At 40.4% G+C, this 20,970-nt stretch overlaps 1 long non-coding RNA gene across 1 annotated transcript in view; it reads right to left on the reverse strand.

Annotated features, from left to right (window-relative positions):
• The window catches only part of LOC147359028 (uncharacterized), a 130,947-nt gene extending 123,629 nt beyond the window's left edge, over positions 1 to 7,318 (reverse strand). Inside the window, exon 1 of the long non-coding RNA XR_015140142.1 lies at positions 7,264 to 7,318. This is a non-coding gene — a long non-coding RNA (uncharacterized LOC147359028). The remainder of the gene's footprint in view (positions 1 to 7,263) is intronic.
• Between the last annotated feature and the right edge of the window lie 13,652 nt (positions 7,319 to 20,970).

The following is a 20,970-nucleotide window of genomic DNA, read 5'->3' on the forward strand; positions in this document are numbered from 1 at the left end:
GTCTCATCCCTGGCCATGAATGGATGGGACCCATTTCCACTTCACTCTGTTCACCTTCTCTATTATAATCTTCCCTAAGCTTAACAAAGCTTTATTGCATTTTCACATAGCAATCCCTTGCTTTGGTCAAACTCACAGTTCTAATCATTATTCCTGTTGACCTTGTTTGTGGCTCGTACACTTTGCACATAAGCCCCTCATAATCATAGTTTTAGATGATATTTCTTTATCCTTTACATATTCTTACATTGTCCATATTAACAGTGAAAGTATTAGTTGCTCAGTTGTGTCTGACTCTTTGTGACCTCATGAATTCTAAGCCTGCCAGGTTCCTCTGTCCATGGAATTCTCCAGGCAAGAATACTGGAGTCAGTAGCCATTCCCTTTCCTAGGAGATCTTCCTGCCCAAAGATAAAACTCAGGTCTCACCCATTGAAGGCAGAGTCTTTGCCATCTGAGTGACCAGGGCAATGCTATAAGCAATGATATTATTGGTTGTTCCTTTTTAAACGACAATTAAAGTTCATAATTATTCTTCCTGGGTCAAGAATATAAAAAAATCTAACAGAAAATTTTATAAGAATTTATCTTCATGCATGCTGATTTGTGAATGAAAAATGGAGACATGAGGTCAATTTTGGAAAGATAAAGTCAATGAAATGACAAAGAATGCAGTTAAATTCCAGTTTAAAAGTATCTGCTTAATAGCTTTTGATAAAGTCTCCCTAAATTGCCTTTAAAATATATAAAGAAAGAATTTTTTTTATAATTAGTACTATTATCCCAAATCAAGATATGTGGAGTTCAGGAATATTTCATCAAATACAAATATAAAGTGGCAGGAATATAAAAAACTTGTTAATAGACATCTCATGTTTGATCTCATTAAAAAGTGCAGGAAACAGTGGAAGTCCTTCTTAGGATTCTTCTATTTGAGAGAGTGTAGGAAGGAACCTTGTTTCCTTCATTCAAAGCTCAGAGCATATAATGACCCCTGATCTGGTCACAGATCTCTTTTCTTTGATATTATTTTTTGTAAGTTGTGCATCATGCTATTCCCTTTTCACCTGATTTTCAGTACCCTTCCAGACAAACATCTTCCAGAATATTATAGGACAGTAATTATTAGACTCAACTGGTAGGAGCACTCTGCACTTAGGGAGGACTTGAAGATGGGGTAGCGAGAGGGGTTTTATTAGAATGACTAAGGGTTCTGAGATGGAAATAGGCATGGCATTTTTCAGGAAAGCTATTGCGGTTGGAAGATAACGCACAACAGAGGAATGGCGGGAAGTGAAATCAAGAATGTAGGCAGTATAAGAAGTTTAGATCTTACTCCAACATCAAATGTTGCCAAAGAAGGTGTAAGCATGGGATGGTGTGCACTGATTCTTGCTTTCCAAAGGTCACTGTGACCACAGGATGGAAAGTAGTTCAAAAACCACTGAAAGGGAAAGTAGGGAGAGCAGATAAAAGGCACTGTCACGACAAATACCTTGAGTTAACGGTGCTTTGTGTATGTATGACATATCCCTAGCAGGCGGGGATGCTAAGCTCTGTCAGAGCCAAGAGTGGAGCTGGGGAGGCAGTTTGTGTAGAGTTTAGAGTGCAGTTAAAGGGGTTGGTTTGGAGGGAAAAGCACAATCAGGGTCTTGATATGGCAACCAACGGGGTCACAGTCTGAGCTGGGCCAGTGAGGTATTAGAGAGAAGGAGCCAGGATCAACAACTAAAACCCAGTTTGCCCGCTAGGGCCTCTTAGATAACTGGTTTCGTGTAGTGTATTAGTTGGTTTCTGCTGTGTAACAAATTACTCCAAGATTCACGAGATCTAACTGCTTATCATTTATTCTCACTGATGGGCCTGAAGGTTGGCTGAAGTTAACTGAAAGAGGTTGGGCTCAGGTGGGCTTAACTTTGTACGGTGGGTTGAGTCTCATATCCTGATGGGTTGGTTGAGACATACCCCTCGTGTGGCTATCACCAAAAAACAGAGGGGCAAGCAGAGACACCTGATGCCTTCAAAGGGCCCAGGCAGACCTGGTGCACGTCATTCCCACCCACATTCCCCTGGCTGAAGCAAATCACCTGGTCAAGCCCAATGTCTTAGTCCACTCGGGCTGCCATCACAAACATATGATGAACCAGGTGGCTTATAAGCAGCAAAAATGTATTTCTCAGAGTTCTAAAGGTTAAGAAGTGCAAAGTGATGGCACCACCAGATTTGATATCTGATGAGAGTCTGTTTTCTCATTGTAGACCACTTTCCCACTATGACCTCACATGGAAGAAGGGGCAAAGATGTTTTGGGAACCTCTTTTATAAGGGTTTCCCTGGTAGCTCAGGCAGTAAAGAGAAGATTCTCTGCTGAAGGGGATGGCTACCTACTCCAGTATTTTTGCCTGGAGAACTCTATGGACAGAGGAGCCTGGAGGGCCCCAGTCCATGGGGTTGCAGAGTCAGACACAACTGAGTGACTTTCACTTTATAAGGGCACTAATCCCATCCATGTGGGACACACCCTCATGATCCCTCACTTTCCAAAGCCCTCGCCTCCTAATACCATTATCTTGGAGGCAAAGATATCAGCATATGAACTTTTTTGGGGGACACAGACTTCAGACCATTGCACCCAATATCCACAGGATGGAGACACAGTGACTCTAGGGGAAGAAACTGGAAGATCACCTGGCAAAGGCTGGAACAGGACTGCCTTCATGTTATTTGTACAGGCAGAGCCACAAGCTTCTAAGGATCCATGGTTAGTTTAATGCTTTGCTGTTGCTGTCTTGAAATTTTTAATCACATTTTAACAAGGAGCTACACATTTCCATTTGCCTGAGGTCCCGGAGGTGGGTACCAGGAGGAGTGAAGCATCTGGGTGAGTAACGAAATCTGCCACAGGGAGCTATGCACATTTATATCATGTATTTTAAGGCACCACGTGGCCCACAGTTATTATTAAAAAGAAGCAAAAACATGATAATAACAGGAGTGATATACTGATTAAACAGCAGACTTTATTAAAGGAAAATGAAAGATCTGAAATAAAGTAATAGGTGAGGAAACAAAACTGAAAGTCTTTGGGAAAGAAGTTTTAACAGCGAGAGGTGAGGACTGACAGAGGAGAAAGAGAAAACAAGAAAATTCTTCCCAGACTAATTTGAGCATAAGTTGATCATGACATCAGTTCAGTGCAGTTCAGTTTCTCAGTCGTGTCCGACTCTTTGCGATCCCATGGACCGCAGCACACCAAGCCTCCCTGTCCATCACCAACTCCCGGAGTTTACTCAAACTCATGTCCATTGAGTCAGTGATGCCACCCAACCATCTCATCCTCTGGTGTCCCCTTCTCCTGCCTTCAATATTTCCCAGCATCAGGGTCTTTTCCAATGAGTCAGTTCTTCACATCAGGTGGCCAGAGTATTGGAGTTTCAGCTTCAGCATCAGCCCTTCCAAGGAATAGTAAGGACTGATCTCCTCTAGAATGGACTGGTTGGATCTCCTTGCAGTCCAAGGGACTCTCAAGAGTCTTCTCCAACACCACAGTTCAAAAGCATCAATTCTTCGGTGCTCAGCTTTCTTTATAGTCCAACTCTCACATCCACACATGACTACTGGTAAAACCATAGCCTTGACTAAATGGACTTTTGTCAGTCCATTTGTCAGTCCATTACCAAAGTAATGTCTCTGGTTTGATCATGACATTCAGCTATTCAATTAACTGAGAAAAAACACACATTTTTGCAAATTTAAAAGATTGCTCTCCTGAATTTTATTCCTTTCAGAAATGTAGGATAATATTTTTAGATAAATGATTAAATCTGTTAACATCTCTTTAAGCAATTATGATACAATGGTTATAAAAATAAAGTTAGCTTTTAATTAGGATAAAAATTATTTATTGATAATTTTGGCTGGCAAGATTTCAAACACTATATTAGGTGATGATCATATGTTTTGTGACAGTATTATAGCCTGCATCATAAACCATTCTGAAATGTATTACAATATTAAAATTATTGGCTACTTAAAACATCATATTCAAATTGCATTCAAATTTCACATCTGCCTATGAACTAGTATATCAAGTCTAAATGCTACTAAATAACATACTTAATCCCTTATTCACTCACAGTCATTTTGTTCATTCTTAAGAAAATTTTTATTGGCCTACTATGTGCTAGAAACTTTGCTTCATTGTTTTCACAGGGGCTGTTATCATATCTTTAAAAATCCTTCAATAAATTGTTAACAGATAGAAATAGTAACTTTTTACTATGACTTTTCTTTTAGTAGAACAAATAAATTCCACTAGATTAAGGGCATCAAGCAAAGTCCCTTAGGTCTTAATTCAGAATGAAGTGTAAGAACATCAGGAGAACAGTGCCCAACATTTTGTCCAGCAATAAAGAGATTTAGACTTTTTCTATAATGTTCTGAAATAAATGAGACTATTGGAAACAATAGTTGAAAACATAAGTCTGTTGAGGGAAATGTGGTTATTAGAAGAGATCAGGATGCCTATGTAAAGAAAGAGATTGAAGAAATATATAAAGGGACAAACCTTTATAAAAGTGATGTTGATAGTCATTGAGGAGTACAAAATAAGAGAATTCAGCAAATACAGGAAGCTGAACTGATAGGAGCAATTAAATAAATTTCTTTTTCAGCCACCTTTGACTGGTAAAAATCCACTTTGGGCAGATTCTGTGAGGCTTTCTTGGTTAGCAAAAAAATGTAAGCCATTCAGCAATTTATCCTTTTGCCAAGCTCATAAAATATTGTTCACTGTTCTAACATACCCCAATGAATATTCAATAAACACAAGATTGGGCTAAGAGGAAGCTATATATACAGAAAACCCCCTATTTATGCTATCACAATTTTGCATTTTCTCATTTTCTGAGCCATGAAGTTGTCTATGTTGCTAATGTACAGATTTCCTGCCATTTGCTATCATTTCTCAGAAACTGTTAAAACATAATCCCATGTTTGCTGTGAAATTAGCCTTGAAAAGAAAGCTGCTGAAGAGTACATAGCACCTTCTTCAGTAGTACACACCTCCCCAATTCTCACTGCTTTCCTATTTGGGTAGAAGAACACTGTATTTCTCTAGTCTGTGAACAGACTGACGTTCTTAAACACTCTCTGCTAGGCACTGTATTAGCCACTGAGACACAAGACAAGAGCTGACCACACCTGCTCAGGAAGGTTATCAAAGGGCAACGAGTACAGGAGAACTGCTCTGAGTTACATTGTAATTGGCTCATTCTCACTGCTGCATAAAGAATAGACTCAGGACAGATGGCCAGGACAGGGGGCAAGAATGAGGTCAGAGACTCTCTCAGTGTCCATTGTGCCAGGGCTTAGGTCAGTCACTTGGCTAGAGCATTATTTGTGAAGATTATGAGAAGTAGTCGCATTTGAGACAGAAGTGGGATCCATATCCTAACAAGGAGTTGAGGATGAAAACAGGGTGTTTCGGTTGGCTTGAGGATGAGCGGCGGTACCATTTACTGGGATGACAAACATTAAGAGAGATGGGCTGGGGAAGAATTAGTAAATCAGAGGGGAGCATTGGACACATCAAGTCTGAGATGTTTGTTGGATGCCCAAGTGGAGAGGTTAGGTGGGTGAGGGAGAGGTTGGAGATAAACATTAGCTTTAAGTTATCGTCAATATGAGGCTGACATTTAAAGTCATGAGACAGGATGAGATCACCAGGGGAGTAATTTTCATACAGAAGAGACGATGTAACGACAAGATGTCTTGCTTCACAGCAGTAACTTCGATCTCAGCTCCACTCTGAAGGGTGGTGATCTTGACAACTGATCACTTCCTGAAACTCACAAAGGATTCCAGGATTTTCTTGCACAGAAGCCACTGGCATCATGTTAGTCTCAGAGTGTAAGTTGTGTTGGCCCTCCATTTACTGGCTTTTTCTGAGCATGAATACAACCTCCTTCCTTCCTTATTTGAGTCAAAGGCCCTGGTAACACACTGGTTGTATGTTAAGACGACTGTCAAACACCAGCACCCATCATAAGGAAGTTATGTTACAGAAAAAGGAAACAAAAATCAATGTCCACTATCATCACTTCCAAAGGACATCATCTGAGTCTTCTGGAACTTTCCTCCCTCCTGAGCAAGGGTAACAGATACTGCTCTCTATCAGTTGCTGCAAAACCTCATCTCCATTCCTCAGTCCTCTCTGCTCCCAGCCCAGCCCCTACACCTCATACCTTCCACAGCCTCAAGGAGCCTATCTGTTTAAATCACACAATTTAACTGTTTTTAACTTCCTCATTCCAAACAGTATCATGGTATACTCAAAAGTTCTAATAAGATGCTTTACTAAACAAAAGAGCAGTTTTTCATCCCAGAATAAATTCTGCCAGTCCCGAGAATGTAAAAAATTCTGCACTGTCCTTTGTTCTAACTATATTCGTATTACTTATGAATTACATGCACTTCTAAGGGGATTCCTAAACTTATTCCTGTTCATGTTCAGGTCTGGTACTTGCAAGCACTGTGCCAGTTTCCTGGGATGTGTTAAGTTTAGAAAAAACATTTAACTTTGTAATAAGCCAATCATTGTCCACAGTAAAATGAATGTATTGTATTCTTTCTAATGTTTTTTCACTTATACTTTCTTCCTATTATTATTCATTCTTCCTTTTCACTACAAAAGTGAAATAGAAATGACTGACTGGCCTACAGAAACAGGAACTAGCTGGGAAACCAGCAACAGAATTTTGGAAATGGCCCAGCGTGGGAGCTGGGCTCATCTCTGTCTGATCCCAGCTCTTCTCACACCAAGCTGTGTGGCCCCGAGACGCTCATTCAACTGGCTTTTGGTTTCCCATCTGTAACACAGTGACCATCCCCTTGGACAGTTGCTCTGGAGACAAAAAATATTTGTAAATATCTGCAACACAATAGGCACTATGTTCTTATTATTACTTGAGAGGTTCCGTTCCTGCCCTTTCGATGGGCTACAGAAGGTGGTCTAGCCACTGAGCAAGCTTGGCAACACCACGGATCTTTTGCATAGACTCTGACCCTGGAACATGCAGGGGAACAATCCCTGGGTTGCCCATCTCACTTGTCAGCTATTATATTTGACTCCCATCTGCCATGTCAAAATCACAGGGCTCCTGCTCTTGGCAGGGAGCCCTGGGCTGTCAGCAGTTGCTGACAGGTGAGACCCACTGGCCCAAGATCAGAAAGCTTGCTTGCCTTGCAGAAGGACCCACCTCACCTGTCAGCTGTCACCATCACTCTCTTTACACTGCTCCACTCCAGGAAAGGTGATCTGTCATTCAGGAGAAGAAGTCTGGAGTTAGGAAGTACAAATGAAGTTATGGCTGTTCGTTTACTAGCTTGTGGGTGGTGTTTCTGAGAACTGCATTGCTTTCGGGGGGAACCTTTAGAAATGGCTTATTCCATGGCACTCTGGAGTCATACAGAAGGTTGTGAGGCTGGCTGGCTGGCTGAAAAAGTGGGGTGTGCTGCTAAAAAGACCCCAAATTCATCAGCAGATTCCACCTGGCAGGTGACAGGCCAGGCTCAGGGTCTGGCTGCCGTGAGTACATGGTGGGCTCCACCTGTCAGCTGGCCTTCAGCCAGTCTTTCTGAGTTTGGAGGCCGAGTTCTAAACATGAAACACTGAGCTGCATAAAATCAGCGGTTTGCCCTAAGCATCCAACTGAAGGGCAGCATCTTTGGAAAAAACAAACAAACAGTAAATGATATTAAAGAACCGCCCCTATCACTGCCCCTTATATGTAAGCACCATTTTAATTCTACTGAGGCTACAGACTATAAGAAGTATGACAATTTCATCTCCTCTGCTATCAACATACACTAACACACACACAGAGACATGCGCACACACCATTATGTGCACACACGCACACAACACATAGTATTTTTCTTCCAGTTTTATTGAGATATAATTGACATACAGCACTGTATAAGTTTAAGGTATATAGTACACTGGTTTGAGTTTCATATAACACTCAACAATTATCACAATACATTTAGTAAATGTCTATTATCTCATAGAGATATTAATAGAAAATTAAAGAACTCAATTTTTTTTTCTTTTTCCAGGAACAGGATTTACTAACACTTTCATAGAAAGCATACAGCAGTAGTAATCACATTTATCATGTTGTCCATTACATCGCTTCAGACTGATCTGTCTTATATCTGGTAGTTTTTACTATTTGACCTCCTTCATCACTTTTCTCTTTCCCTTGTCTCCCACTCCTGTTATGTACAAGTCTAGTTTCTTTCTCCATGAGTTTGTTTTTTTTTTTTTTTTTTTCTGAAGTATAATTGATCTACAACACTATGTTAGTTCCTGTTACAAAACATAATGATTGTATATTTCTAGACATTTTTAAATGATCACAATAAGTTTAGTTACATTATGTCACCATACAAAGATATGACATAGTTATTGAGTATATCCCCGAAGTCTTTCTTATTTTGGGTAAAAAAAAATTGTGTGTGTTAGTCCCTCAGTCACATTTGACTCTTTGCAACCCCATGGACTGCGGGGTCCTCATTCGATACAGGCACCTCTGTGTACATAATTCCACAGGCAAGAATACTGGAGTGGGTTGTCATTTCCATATTCCCAAAGTCTTTCTTATTTGGGGGAAAAATACTTACCCTTTCAGAAACCCTCTTTCAAATACCAACTTCCTAAAATTAGAAATAAAGTAGCAATTACAAAATATCAGAGTAACACAAGCAGAGCAACAAAAAGAAGAGGAGGAGAAACAAAAATAGTAATTTCAAAATACACAGTTTTTGTTACAACAGTAACTCAGGGACTTAAAATTCAAAACTTAGAGTAGTGTGAAATGGAACATTTATGTATTATCTTCCCCAACTACTTCCAGAAATTCCCACAACGTGACTTTTTAACACACACATTTGCTCAATGCTGTCTTTCCCCGCTAGGATTTCACCTCAACCAGTGTTTGCTGGGGGGTTTCCTGGGTGGCTCAGTGATAAAGAATCCACCTGCCAAAGCAGGAGCTGCAGGAGCTGCAGATGCAATCCTTGAGTCAAGAAGATCCCCTAGAGGAGGAAATGACAAGCCACTCCAGCATTCTTGCCTGGAGAATCCCATGGACAGAGGAGCCTGGAGGACTACAGTCCATGGGGTTGCAAAGTTGGACACGACTGAGAGACTGAGCACAGGACACACAGCTCTTGTGTGCCAGGCAGTGCTGTGGAAGAGCCTGCTATTTGTCTAGCTCACCAGAGTTGAGCCCAGTGTGTGGTAAGAGCAGTCATTCAATATCTTCATGGACTTTACACCCCTTCACATAAAGTCAGTCTTTCACTGGTACTGGACTATTGAGAACCTGAAAGGTTGATCTCGTCTCAATCAAGAACACGACATGCCTGTACTTTGCTGTTTTTCCCAGTAGTCATGTATGTGAGAGTTGGAATGTAAAGAAAGCTGAGTGCTGAAGAATTGATGCTTTTGAACTGTGGTGTTGGAGAAGACTCTTGAGTCCCTTGGACTGCAAGGAGATCAAATCAGTCCATCCTAAAGGAAATCAGCCCTGAATATTCACTGGAGGGACTGATGCTGAAGCTGAATACTTTGGCCATGTGATGCGATGAACTGACTCATTTGAAAATACCGTGATGCTAGAAAAAATTAAAGACAGGAGAAGGGGACGACAGAGGATGAGATGGTTGGAGGGCATCACTGACTCAATGGATATGAGTTTGAGTAAGCTCCAGGAGTTGGTGATGGACATGGAGGCCTGGTGTGCTGCAGTCCGTGGGGTCACAAAGAGTCAGACAGGACTGAGCGACTGAACTGAACTGACCTGAACTGAACTTTAATCTCATTAGTAAATTACATCTTGTCCTGGCTGCCATCCATTCCCATTGAAAAGACAGCTAAAAAATTATATTTGAAAGACAGTGCCTAAGGCAATGTTTTCTAACTTGAATTATTCTATAAACTTGCCAACTTTCCAAATTTTTACATGGACACAATGATTTAGGCAAAAGGGGGAACAGGAGAGAAGCAATCAAGTTACTGAGGATGGGGCTGAGGGGAAGCAACCATTTTGTAGCAAGAGTGTTCTTGCCAGAGTTGGATTTGAGTTTGGGAATTAGGTTCAAGACAGCTATTCTTAACTATAGACAGACAGACTGGGTTCTACGTAGGCTGTGAGATGTATCATTGGTCATTTACTGCTAGTAAGAAATAACTGGAATATATGAATATAACTTTGATATAAACTAAAGACTGGAGGTCAATATTGTAGCTCTCACTCACACGTTTTTAAATTCTTTCTTATATGGTAGAGAAAGGACAGGTGATTTAGCAACACATCTACACATGCATTTCTCCGGCAATGGAAATGCATCACCCTTGTTAAAAAACATCCTTTCTGTGGTTGTGGCAAAAAGTGGTAAAGGATTTCTGGCATAGAAAATATATTTACTGTGTTATTCTCTCAGGCTATATCTATACTTTTATCGAGTTAAGACACCAGAGGGAAACAATATAAATGACATTAATTTCCCTTGGTGAAAATATTTCTACAATGTATATGAAGCCTTTTGCTTTCATAAGGGGTAATAACAATGTTGTTGTCTTATAAAATACATTAATTTTAGATTGGGTATTTTTATGATTCCACTTTAGCTCTTTTGTTGGTTTAATATATAGCTGTGACTATTTTGCTACTTGAGTGGTTGTTTTAGGGTTTACAGCATACATCTTTACCATATCACTCCATCTTCTTATGATGCTTCACTTACAGTATAAGAATCTTGCAACAGTGTGCTTCTATTTCTTCCTTCCTGGTCTTTGTGTTATTGTTGCCACAGATTTTAGTTCTCCATGTACTATAAGCCTCATCCTACACTTTTTATTTTTATTCAGCCAACCTTTTTTTCTTAAAAAAAAAAAAAAAGAGGTTTGAAACGAAGAAAATAATCTTGTGCGTTAACCCAGTATAGCCACCGTTTCCCATGCTTTTCCCTCCTTGTGCATGGCCATGTTTGCTTCTGGTACCATTTTCAATCTGCCTAAATGCTTTCCTTTAACACTGTTCACAGTATGGGTATGCTGGGGATGGATCCCTTTAGCATTTGTATGTCTGAACGTCTTCATTTTGTCTTCATTGAGGAAAACATTTTCACTGGCTAGAAAATGTAAGTTGACAGGTGAAATTTTTTTCTTTTCCTTTGCTGAAGATGGCAGCCATTGTCTCCTCACCTGCCTTCTTTCCAAAGAGAGCTCTGCTCTTATCCAGTTTCCCCCCGACTCTTTCTAAGACTTTTCTTTAGTGGGTTTGAAGCAATTTGATTATGATGGTCTGTGGTATAGCTTTCTTCATTTCTTGAGCTCAAGAGCTTGTTGAGCTTCTTAGATCTGTAGGTTTACAATGTCATCCAGTTTGAAATAATTTGACCCTTATTTCTTGAGCTTTTAATCTGCCTCTCCCTTAGACATTCCTTAATAAACAATATGCTTATTGTTAGGCTGTTTGAAATTTTCCAAAGCTTCCTGATGCTATATTCATTTATTTTAGCTTCTTTTTTTCCTCTATGTTTTGAGTAATTTCCACTGTTGTCTTCAAGTTCATTAATCTTTTCTTCAACAAGTATCTAATCCAGTCTTTTATATTTGCTTTTAAATTTATTTTATCATCTCACACATTACAGTTTTAATCAGTAGAAGAAGGATTTGGGTCCTTTTTATATCTTCCATGTCTTGGCTTAACACATTCGATCTTACCTCTAAATTTTGAAAATATGGAATGCTGTTATAATTTGTCTGCCAATTCTAACATCTGTGTCAGTCAATTTTGACTGATTTTTTTCCTCATTATGGATTGTATTTTCCTGCTACTTTGCATGTCTGGTAATTTTTTATTGGACGTCTTGTTGGATATTTATATATTGCTACAAATATACTTGAGTTGTATTCTGGAACAGGTGGAGCTACTTGGAAACAGTATGATCATGCTGGGTCTTGTTTTTAAGATTTGTTAGGTTGGAACCAAAGCAGTTTTAGTCTAGGGTTATTGGAATCCTAGTCACTGACCTGTGAATTAGAAATTTCTCTACTCCGACTTCTGGGAATAAGCGCTGTTCCTCGGCCTGTGCGAGCTCCTTGCACTGTTGCTTCTCATGCATTTGAGTGGTTCTTTCCCCAGCTCTGAGTAGTGAGCTTTCTCACAGGGATGTGCTGAGCAGTACTCAGCTGAATACTTGAGAGGGGGTTTCTGCAGGTCCCTGGAGCTCTCTCTGTGTGCAGTTCCTTCTTTCCTCCGTGGTTCTCTATCTTGAAAACACTGGCTGTGTTGGTCTCTTCAGAATCTCAATTCTGTCTCCTCACTTCAAAGAACCTGTACATTCTGCTTGGGTTTCCTTTCCCTGTTCTGGTCTTCCCAGATGTCCCTACTGGTAAAGAACCTGCCTCCCAGTGCAGGAGATGTAATAGACGTGGATTCGACCCCTGGGTCGAGAAGATCCCCTTAAGGCATGCACACCAACCCACTCCAGTATTCTTGCCTGGAGAATCCCATGGTCAGAGCAGTGGCGGGCTACAGCCCATAGGGTCACAGAGTTGGACATGACTGAAGCGGCTTAGCATGCAGGCACTACAGTGGCCTGGAAGTTCTCTCAAGGCAACAAGCTAGGACAGTTAGAGGGCTTACTTCTGTTTCTCATCAGGACTGCTGCCCTTTGTTATCCAGTTATGATATCCAGTATCTTAAAACCATTGTTTCTTATAGTTTTCCTGTTTTTCGGTTGTATGAGTCAGTACAGCAAATCTGGTCTTTGTTACCCCAGTGTTAACTACATAATACTAATTATGTAGATTAAATTAAATTAATTTTTGCTCTTTCCAATAAAGAAATCAAATTATCTCAATGCTAACACTTTAAATACAGTAATTTTAAATGTCTATTGTTTGATTTTTGCCTTAACATATTTATTTTTTTCCTTCCTGGGAAGAAAATACTCTTTCCTAGCTTTCTGAAAAATTGAAGCAATGGCTATACCTACATGAAATGATACTAATTTCCTTTAGAAAGTAACTGATTACTTGGGGAAAAGTTTATGAAATATTTTTACAAGCTTTTATAGCTAGTATGTGGGGATTTTAGAAGGCGTCTAAGTGACTGGGTGTCTAAGTCACTATTTCTCCCTTTCGTGTCATAGAAAGTTCCCCTGAGAAATTAGTGTAGAGTGGGCCTCAGTGATGTGGCAGCTTGGGCATCATAAAACATTATGGAAAACTCTTTTTAGGATTCTTAATTGTACCAGTGACTCTGGTACAATTTTGTTCCCACTTCCTGGTAATAATTAAATAAATACAATGATTTATTTAATTCTTCAAGACTCAGCCGAAACGAGTTGGTTTTTATTTTTCACAACTCTTCCAAACTAATGTCAATACTACCATCTTCTGCTGCTCACCTAGCATTTTGTAAATAGCTCCACTTACTGCTCACAGGGATATACAGTAGTCATTTATTGTCACGTCCTTTCCACCAATAAGAAAGAGTAGGCACTCTTATATTACAGGGCCCTATTGTTCATATTTACATCAGTACATCCTACCCACTACATAAGCTGATAAATATTTATGAGGCCAAATAACATGTAAGACATTCAGAGATGGTGGTAAGAAGATATTAGTGGTAGGAACCAAGAATAACTAATAGGGTGTGTATGTGTGTTAGTCCGTCAGTCGTGTCTGACTCTGTGTAACCCCATGGACCATAGCTCACCAGGCTTCCCTGTCCATGGAATTCTCCAGGCAAGAATACTGGAGCAGTTGCCATTTCCTCCTCCAGGGGATCTTGCTGCCCAGAGATCGAATGTGTGTCTCTTGTGTCTCCTGCATTGGCAGGTGGATTCTTTACCAACTGTGCCACCTGGGAAGCCCCAAATGGAAAGTTACTAAGAGCATTTACCCTTAAATCAGAATGAATGCCTAATAAATGAATACTACTAAAGAAGATCAAATTTCATAAAACAAGTTTGCATATTTTCCTTTCAAAAGGTACAAATTTGATTATCTTAAAAATTTCTCATAATTTCAATATTTCAAAAACACTTGAGGCAAAGTACAAAATAAACACATACTTTAGAATCTATACCTACCCCATTCATCTATCTCTCTTTCTTCTCCATCCTCCTTCCCCTCCTTATAGCTTAAGGGTATTTTCTAAACACTGAAAGCTATTTTTTAAACCACTTACATAAATGTTCAGTATTTGCACTGACTACTGCAACTCTTTCAGGAACACTTAATATTTAGCCATCATCATATGCAAAACCTGTATACAGGTCAAGAAGCAACCGGACATTGGAAAACAAACTGATTCAACATGGGGAAAGGATCATGTTAAGGCTGTATATTGTCATCCTGAAATTTAACTCATATGCAGAATACATCATTCGAAATGCCAGGCTGGATGAAGAACAAGTTGGAATCAAGACTGCAGGGAAAAATATCAATAACCTCAGATATGCAGATGACACCACCCTCAAGCAAAGACGAATTAAAGAGCCTCTTGATGAAGGTGAAAGAGGAGAGTGAAGAAGCTGGCTTAAAACTCAACATTCAAAAAACAAAGACCATGGCATCTGGTCCCATCGCTTTATGGCAAATAGATGGGGAAACAATGGAAACAGTGAAAGACTTTATTTTCTTGGGCTCTAAAATCTTTGCAGATGGTGACTGCAGTTATGAAACTAAAAGACATTTGCTCCTTGGAAGAAAAGCTATGACCAACCTAGACAGCATATTAAAAAGCAAAGACATTATTTTGCCGACAAAGGTCCATCTAGTTGAAGCTATGTTTTTTTCCAGTAGTCATGTATGGATGTGAGAGCTGAACAATGAAAAAGGCTGAGTGCCAAAGAATTGATACTTTTGAACTGTGGAGCTGGAGAAGACTCTTGAGAGTCTCTTGGACTGCAAGGAGATCCAACCAGTCCATCCTAAAGGAAAACAGTCCTGAATATTCATTGGAAGGACTGAGGGTGAAGTTAAAACTCCATACTTTGGTCAACTGATGCAAAGAGCAGACTCACTGGAAAAGACCCTGATACTAGGAAAGACTGAAGGCAGGAGGAGAAGGGGACAACAGAGGAGATGTTTGGATGGCATCACTGACTCAGTGGACATGAATTTGAGCAAGTTCTGGAAGCTGGTGATGGATAGGGAGGCCTGATGTGCTGCAGTCCATGCATGGGGTCGCAACTGAACAATAACAAATATTGATATTTCCAGAAGGCTTATCTCCATCTTTAGATCTGGTAAAAAAAAAAAAATATTTTTAATAGTAACTGGTCACCAAGGAGTAGGAGAATTTGATAATGAACAGAAAAGCAAATGCTTTAAAATGCTTAAAATGACCAAATCAGGATATTGAGATAGTAAAATCAGTATAAAGTAATAAGCAACCTCAGTTCAAAAATTTATTTCAAAACTACCTCTAATGTATTGTAATATGATGATAAAGTTGTGGTACCTCTAATATAAATGACCTGTGTGAAGGACCATTACCACTTAAGGTTTAAAGCTAACACACAAAGTTAAAATCCAGCGTGGTGCAAAGCCAAAAGGAAGTCTGCCTAATTTGGGAGCACACAGTGCAAATGATGCACTGTTTGTTTCCCGAGTCACTACTTGGAGCCACTTGCTTCTAGACCTTCCATTCCTGCTGCCTCTTAGAACGTCTCACTGGGATTGAACTGCTACTTTGTATTAAACATGCTTCATATAAACACAAATCACTCCTCCCTTCCTCCCTTTCTCTCTCCCTCCCTCTCTTCCTTTCCTCCAACTTACATTTACTGCTGCACTATTGCCTACTAAGGATATGTACATAATACAACACAACGAAACAAAGCATACTTATCTCTTTGTCAAAGCAGAGGAAAGACAGACACATGAACAAAGTAAATCTAATTGATAAGTTGGCTAAAGTGTCAAAAAGGTTATTCTCCACTTATCCCCCCTTTCTCCTACATCCATCCTTCTCCCTGTACCACAGCGGATGGGCATGCCTCTGAGAATACATTCTTCAGACTCTCTTGCCACCTGACTTGCAATTTATTCTGGCCAATGAGAGGCTGCTAAGGTGCACATCTCTGGCAATAGCAGAGCTCCTCCAGAATGGAAGTGCTCCTCCTCCAGAGCTCCACTCTCACTGGTCCTAGTAACCCTCCTTTCTCCCCTTACACTTTCATCTCTGCTGCTGCTAAGTCGCTTCAGTCGTGTCCGACTCTGTGCGACCCCATAGACGGCAGCCCACCAGGCTCTGCCGTCCCTGGGATTCTCCAGGCAAGAACACTGGAGTGGGTTGCCATTTCCTTCTCCAATGCATGAAAGTGAAAAGTGAAAGTGAAGTCGCTCAGTCGTGTCCGACTCTTTGCGACCCCATGGACTGCAGCCCACCAGGCTCCTCCGTCCCTCTTTCATCTCTAGAGTTGGTAATTAATTTTCATTTCTAGTCTCTGAAGGCATTTGCTTGTTCCTTTGTAAATAGTTTCTTGATTTGAACCAGCTGGAGGGCTTTCTGCCAAGACGCTACCTTGTTGTAGAAGCATAAGACAAGGCTGCTAGTTCTGTCTGGGGAAGTTAGAGAAGTGTATTTTGCATTGATACCTAAAAGATAAGTAGTTATTCCTAAGCAGTATGGCAGGTCGAGAAAGTACAAAGAGAAGAGACTGGACCTATAGTAGAGCAGAGTACGTAAGAACCTGGCATGAATATGACACCAATTATAAAAGACCCAGTATTTCCAAGCGTGAAGAGAAAGGCCTGGTCACCAAGAATTAAATCTTTGATGTTTATTTAGCTGATCCTCTCTAAAGGATTTTGGGCTTCCCCAGCTGCCTGCCAAACAGGAGACACAGGTTTGATTCCTGGGTCAGGAAGATCCCCTGGAGAAATAAATAGAAACCCACTCCAGTATTCTTGCCTGGGAAATCCCACGGACAGAGGTAACTGGTGGACTATAGTCCATGGGGGGAGGGGGGACGGGTCACAAAAAATCAGACACAGCTTAGCAACTAAACAGCAGCAGCTCTAAAGGATTTTGAATTATTTACCAAATATGGTCAAATTTCCTTCTCATGAAAAATATGAAAACTCTGATTTATTTGACACCACTTATGTATGAGAAATTGTTCTAGCTGCTTTTGGTGTGTGACTGCTGTGTAGTATACTGAGGTGGGCAAGCTCAGGTAGAGGAGGTGAACAACTCTTTCAGAGAAACACCTAAATACTAATTGTAAATGGAGTGTCCATATGATCTACTATAAATAATGGCAAAGACATTCCTGTCTTTAAACTTAAAATGCCAAATTAATAAAGTGAAGCAGTAGACTCGGAATACTAGAATGAGCCTCAGAAATCATCAGATGAGTTGTTGCTGATTCATCTCTTTAACATCAGGGTATTCCCTGTGCATACCAGGAATGTAGCAATCAGAACTATCAGTCTTCCAAGGCTCCTTGATTCTACCTTTGTACAGTTCTTTGTCTTTGACAATAAGACAACTCTGTGCCTGAAGTTGAGCTAGAAAATAGCTCCTTATTTTGCCAACTAAAACAGCACTCCCCAAATTCTTTCTATATTATGCTGACATTACACGTGCTCTCTGGAAAGAGATTTCCAAGAAATATGAAAAAAAAAGCCTGCATAATATCCACCTTATTAAAGAAGTTTTGTAGTAAGTGAATCTATTTTTATTTAATGCAAAGTTCTCCAAATATACTTGACCACGAAGTGTTTGTCTATTTTGATTATCATCACATTGCATGTTAACATTCTAGGAACTGGTTGTCTTTGTGTAGATCCTCTAAAAATGAAAGCTTGAGCCAAGGAAAAAGTGGAGGTAATATATGTAGAAGGTACAAGCCCAGAGAAGCAAATGGCAACCCACTCCAGTACTCTTGCCTGGAAAATCCCATGGACAGAGGATCCTGGTGAGCTACAGTCCACGGAGCTGCAGAGAGTTGGACACAACTGAGCGACTTCACTTTTACAAGCCCAGATGACACTAAAGAGGATGTGAAGCAGGCAGGGGTAGAATGTGTCAGCTGCCACTTTACAGGGAGCCAGACGGAGATACAGCAGAGTTACACCTCCACTCAAAATGAGTGGGTCACACAGGGGATAGAGGAAGGGAAGTTATCTGCCAAACTTCCTCAGACCACCTTCTTTATAGGTCAAGGATGACCTATCCTAACTCTCCTCTATCCTCAGGTTGCCATGGTTGGCCCTCAGATGGTCCTGGGGAGTCAGATTCCAATCCCTACATTTGAATCTAAAAATAGAGGGGTGTGTCCTCAAGGGCAGGCCCACCTGTGGGGTGTAAAGGCCATCAGATCCCAGGCGTCAACCCGGACTGTAGCCAGCTCACAGAGCGTGGCGTGGTGGAAGCAGCTGCTGTGCTATGGACTGAATGGTGCAGGACTGCCTTGGGATCATGCAAACGGTGATTCTCTTTTCACATAGTCATCCTTTAAATATTAGTAGGCTCATGACAACTTTGAGGGTTTTTAAAGTTGATACCCTCAATTCCTAAGACCGAATCCTTTTGTCTGCCTCTCCTTTGGTAAAGTGAAAGTGAAGTCGCTCAGTCGTGTCCAACTCTTTGCGACCCCGTGGACTGTAGCCTACCAGGCTCCTCCGTCCATGGGATTCTCCAGGCAAGAATACTGGAGTGGGGTGCCATTTCCTTCTCCAGGGGATCTTCCCAACCCAGGGATTGAACCCAGGTCTCCCGCACTGGAGGCAGACGCTTTAACCTCTGAGCCACCAGGGAAGCCCTCTCCTTTGGTAGCTCTTCTATTAATACTTACTTCTGGTCTATTTAAAAAGGATATATGTACATGTATAACTGATTCACTTTGCTGTACACCTGAAACTAACATGACACCGTAAATCAACTATACCCCAATTTAAAAAAAAATTTTTTTTCAGAAGGTACTTAAAAAATGACTTCTTTTACTACAAACTGTATCCCTGGTGTCTGACTAGACTGTTCTACATTCTAGATAAAGGATTCTGTCCATACTGCCAAAAAAAATTGTCTTTTATGGCACATGTATCACATTCTGTCTTGAGAAACTGCTAAGTTGTTTCTTTTCTTACACTGCTGTTTACCCATCCTGCAGTAGAGGACTGGAAATTTTCATTATCGAATATACATTTAAAAAGATAAAGTTCAAAGAGTAGCACTTAAACTTTATCTTTTTAAATATATTATAGTTGAATTGAATCCATTGCTTCAATCAACTGGTTTATCCCACTATCTTAATTAGAATGAGATACCTTTCAGATTTATGTTGCTTGAAGTGAAGTGAAGTAAAAGTCACTCCATCATATCCGACTCTTTGCGACCCCATGGACTGTATAGTCCATGGAATTCTCCAGGCCAGAATATTGGAGTGGGTAGCCTTTCCCTTCTCCAGGGGATCTTCCCAACCCAGGGACTGAACCCAGGTCTCCTGCATTGCAGGTGGATTCTTTACCAACTGAGCTATGAGGGAAGCCCATTTGCAAAATATGCTGTCTAACTCATTTTCTAGTATGCCTCCTAAAATTTTCCTGTAGGCTTGCACTTATTCTCTGGTCCAGGAGTCTCCAGACATTTTTGAAATCCCACCACCATAATAAAAAGATAATTGAAAGACTCAAAGTGCTACATATATATTATATGTATATATATGTTGCTGCTGCTGCTAAGTCACTTCAGTCGTGTCCAACTCTGTGAGGCCCCATAGACAGCAGCCCACCAGGCTCCGCTGTCCCTGGGATTCTCCAGGCAAGAACACTGGAGCGGGTTGTCATTTCCTTCTCCAGTGCATAAAAGTGAAAAGTGAAAGTGAAGTCGCTCAGTCGTGTCCGACTCTTAGCGACCCCATGGACTGCAGCCTACCAAGCTCCTCTGTCCATGGGATTTTCCAGGCAAGAGTACTGGAGTGGGTTGCCATTGCCTTCTCCAATATATATGTTAGGTAGTTAGAATAGGAAAACGGAGTTCACAGTGGCGGTGGCTAAAAGACAAAGAAGGGAAAAACCCATGAAAATAGAACAAAGGAAGGTCTGAGGACCGGAGTGCAGACTTCAGGTAGAACAAACAGGGCTCCTGGCTAGCTCGATTTACACAGGGCAGGCTCAGGGGGAGGAGAAAAAACATATAAAAAGAGGAGCCAAAGTTGAGCTGGGGGATTCTCTTCTCTTTGCGTCTTTTGGGTGGGCCTGCCCTCATGTCTCGAGGATGTATTTTCCTTTGCTTTCTAAATAAAACTGAACTGTAACACAAAGCTGTAACACTGGTCCGTCCATCACTTCAAATTTTTGTTGCAATGAGACAGAACTGAGGAAATTACAAACTCCCCCAACATATATATATATAAATGAAATGAAGTCACTTCAGTTATATCCAACTCTTTGCGATCCAATGGGTGGTAGCCCACCAGGCTCCTTCATCCATGGGATTTTCCAGGCAAGAATACTGGAGTGGGTTTCCATTTCCTTCTCCATTACATGCATTATTATGGCATTATTTCATTAACAAACTCAAAAAATTTTTTAATATTTATCATCACCTTTAATGAAATTATGTATAATACTAAGATGAGTTTCAAATAACTTTAAATGTTAAGAAAAAAAAATAGGCTTGCTTCAAAAGTTAGATGCCTTAATTTTAAAAGTCTTTTTATTATTAGTTTATATTGTCGTTAATATCTCAAGGCAAGATAAGGTTTATTAGTTATAGCAGATAAGATCTACATATTGAATACTGTTCATAATAGTTTCTAAATATTTTTCAAATTCTTTGGGGATTTGATTAGATTACCATGATTATTCTTTCAAATATGACCACAAAATCCTGCCCTAATATGTAAGAAGTCTCAGCTTTGCCATTTTCCT

Source organism: Bos grunniens, chromosome 14 (genome assembly GCF_055505025.1).
Source record: "Bos grunniens cultivar Pamir isolate PY7600 chromosome 14, Bosgru_T2T1.0, whole genome shotgun sequence".
In the NCBI taxonomy this organism is placed as follows: domain Eukaryota; kingdom Metazoa; phylum Chordata; class Mammalia; order Artiodactyla; family Bovidae; genus Bos; species Bos grunniens.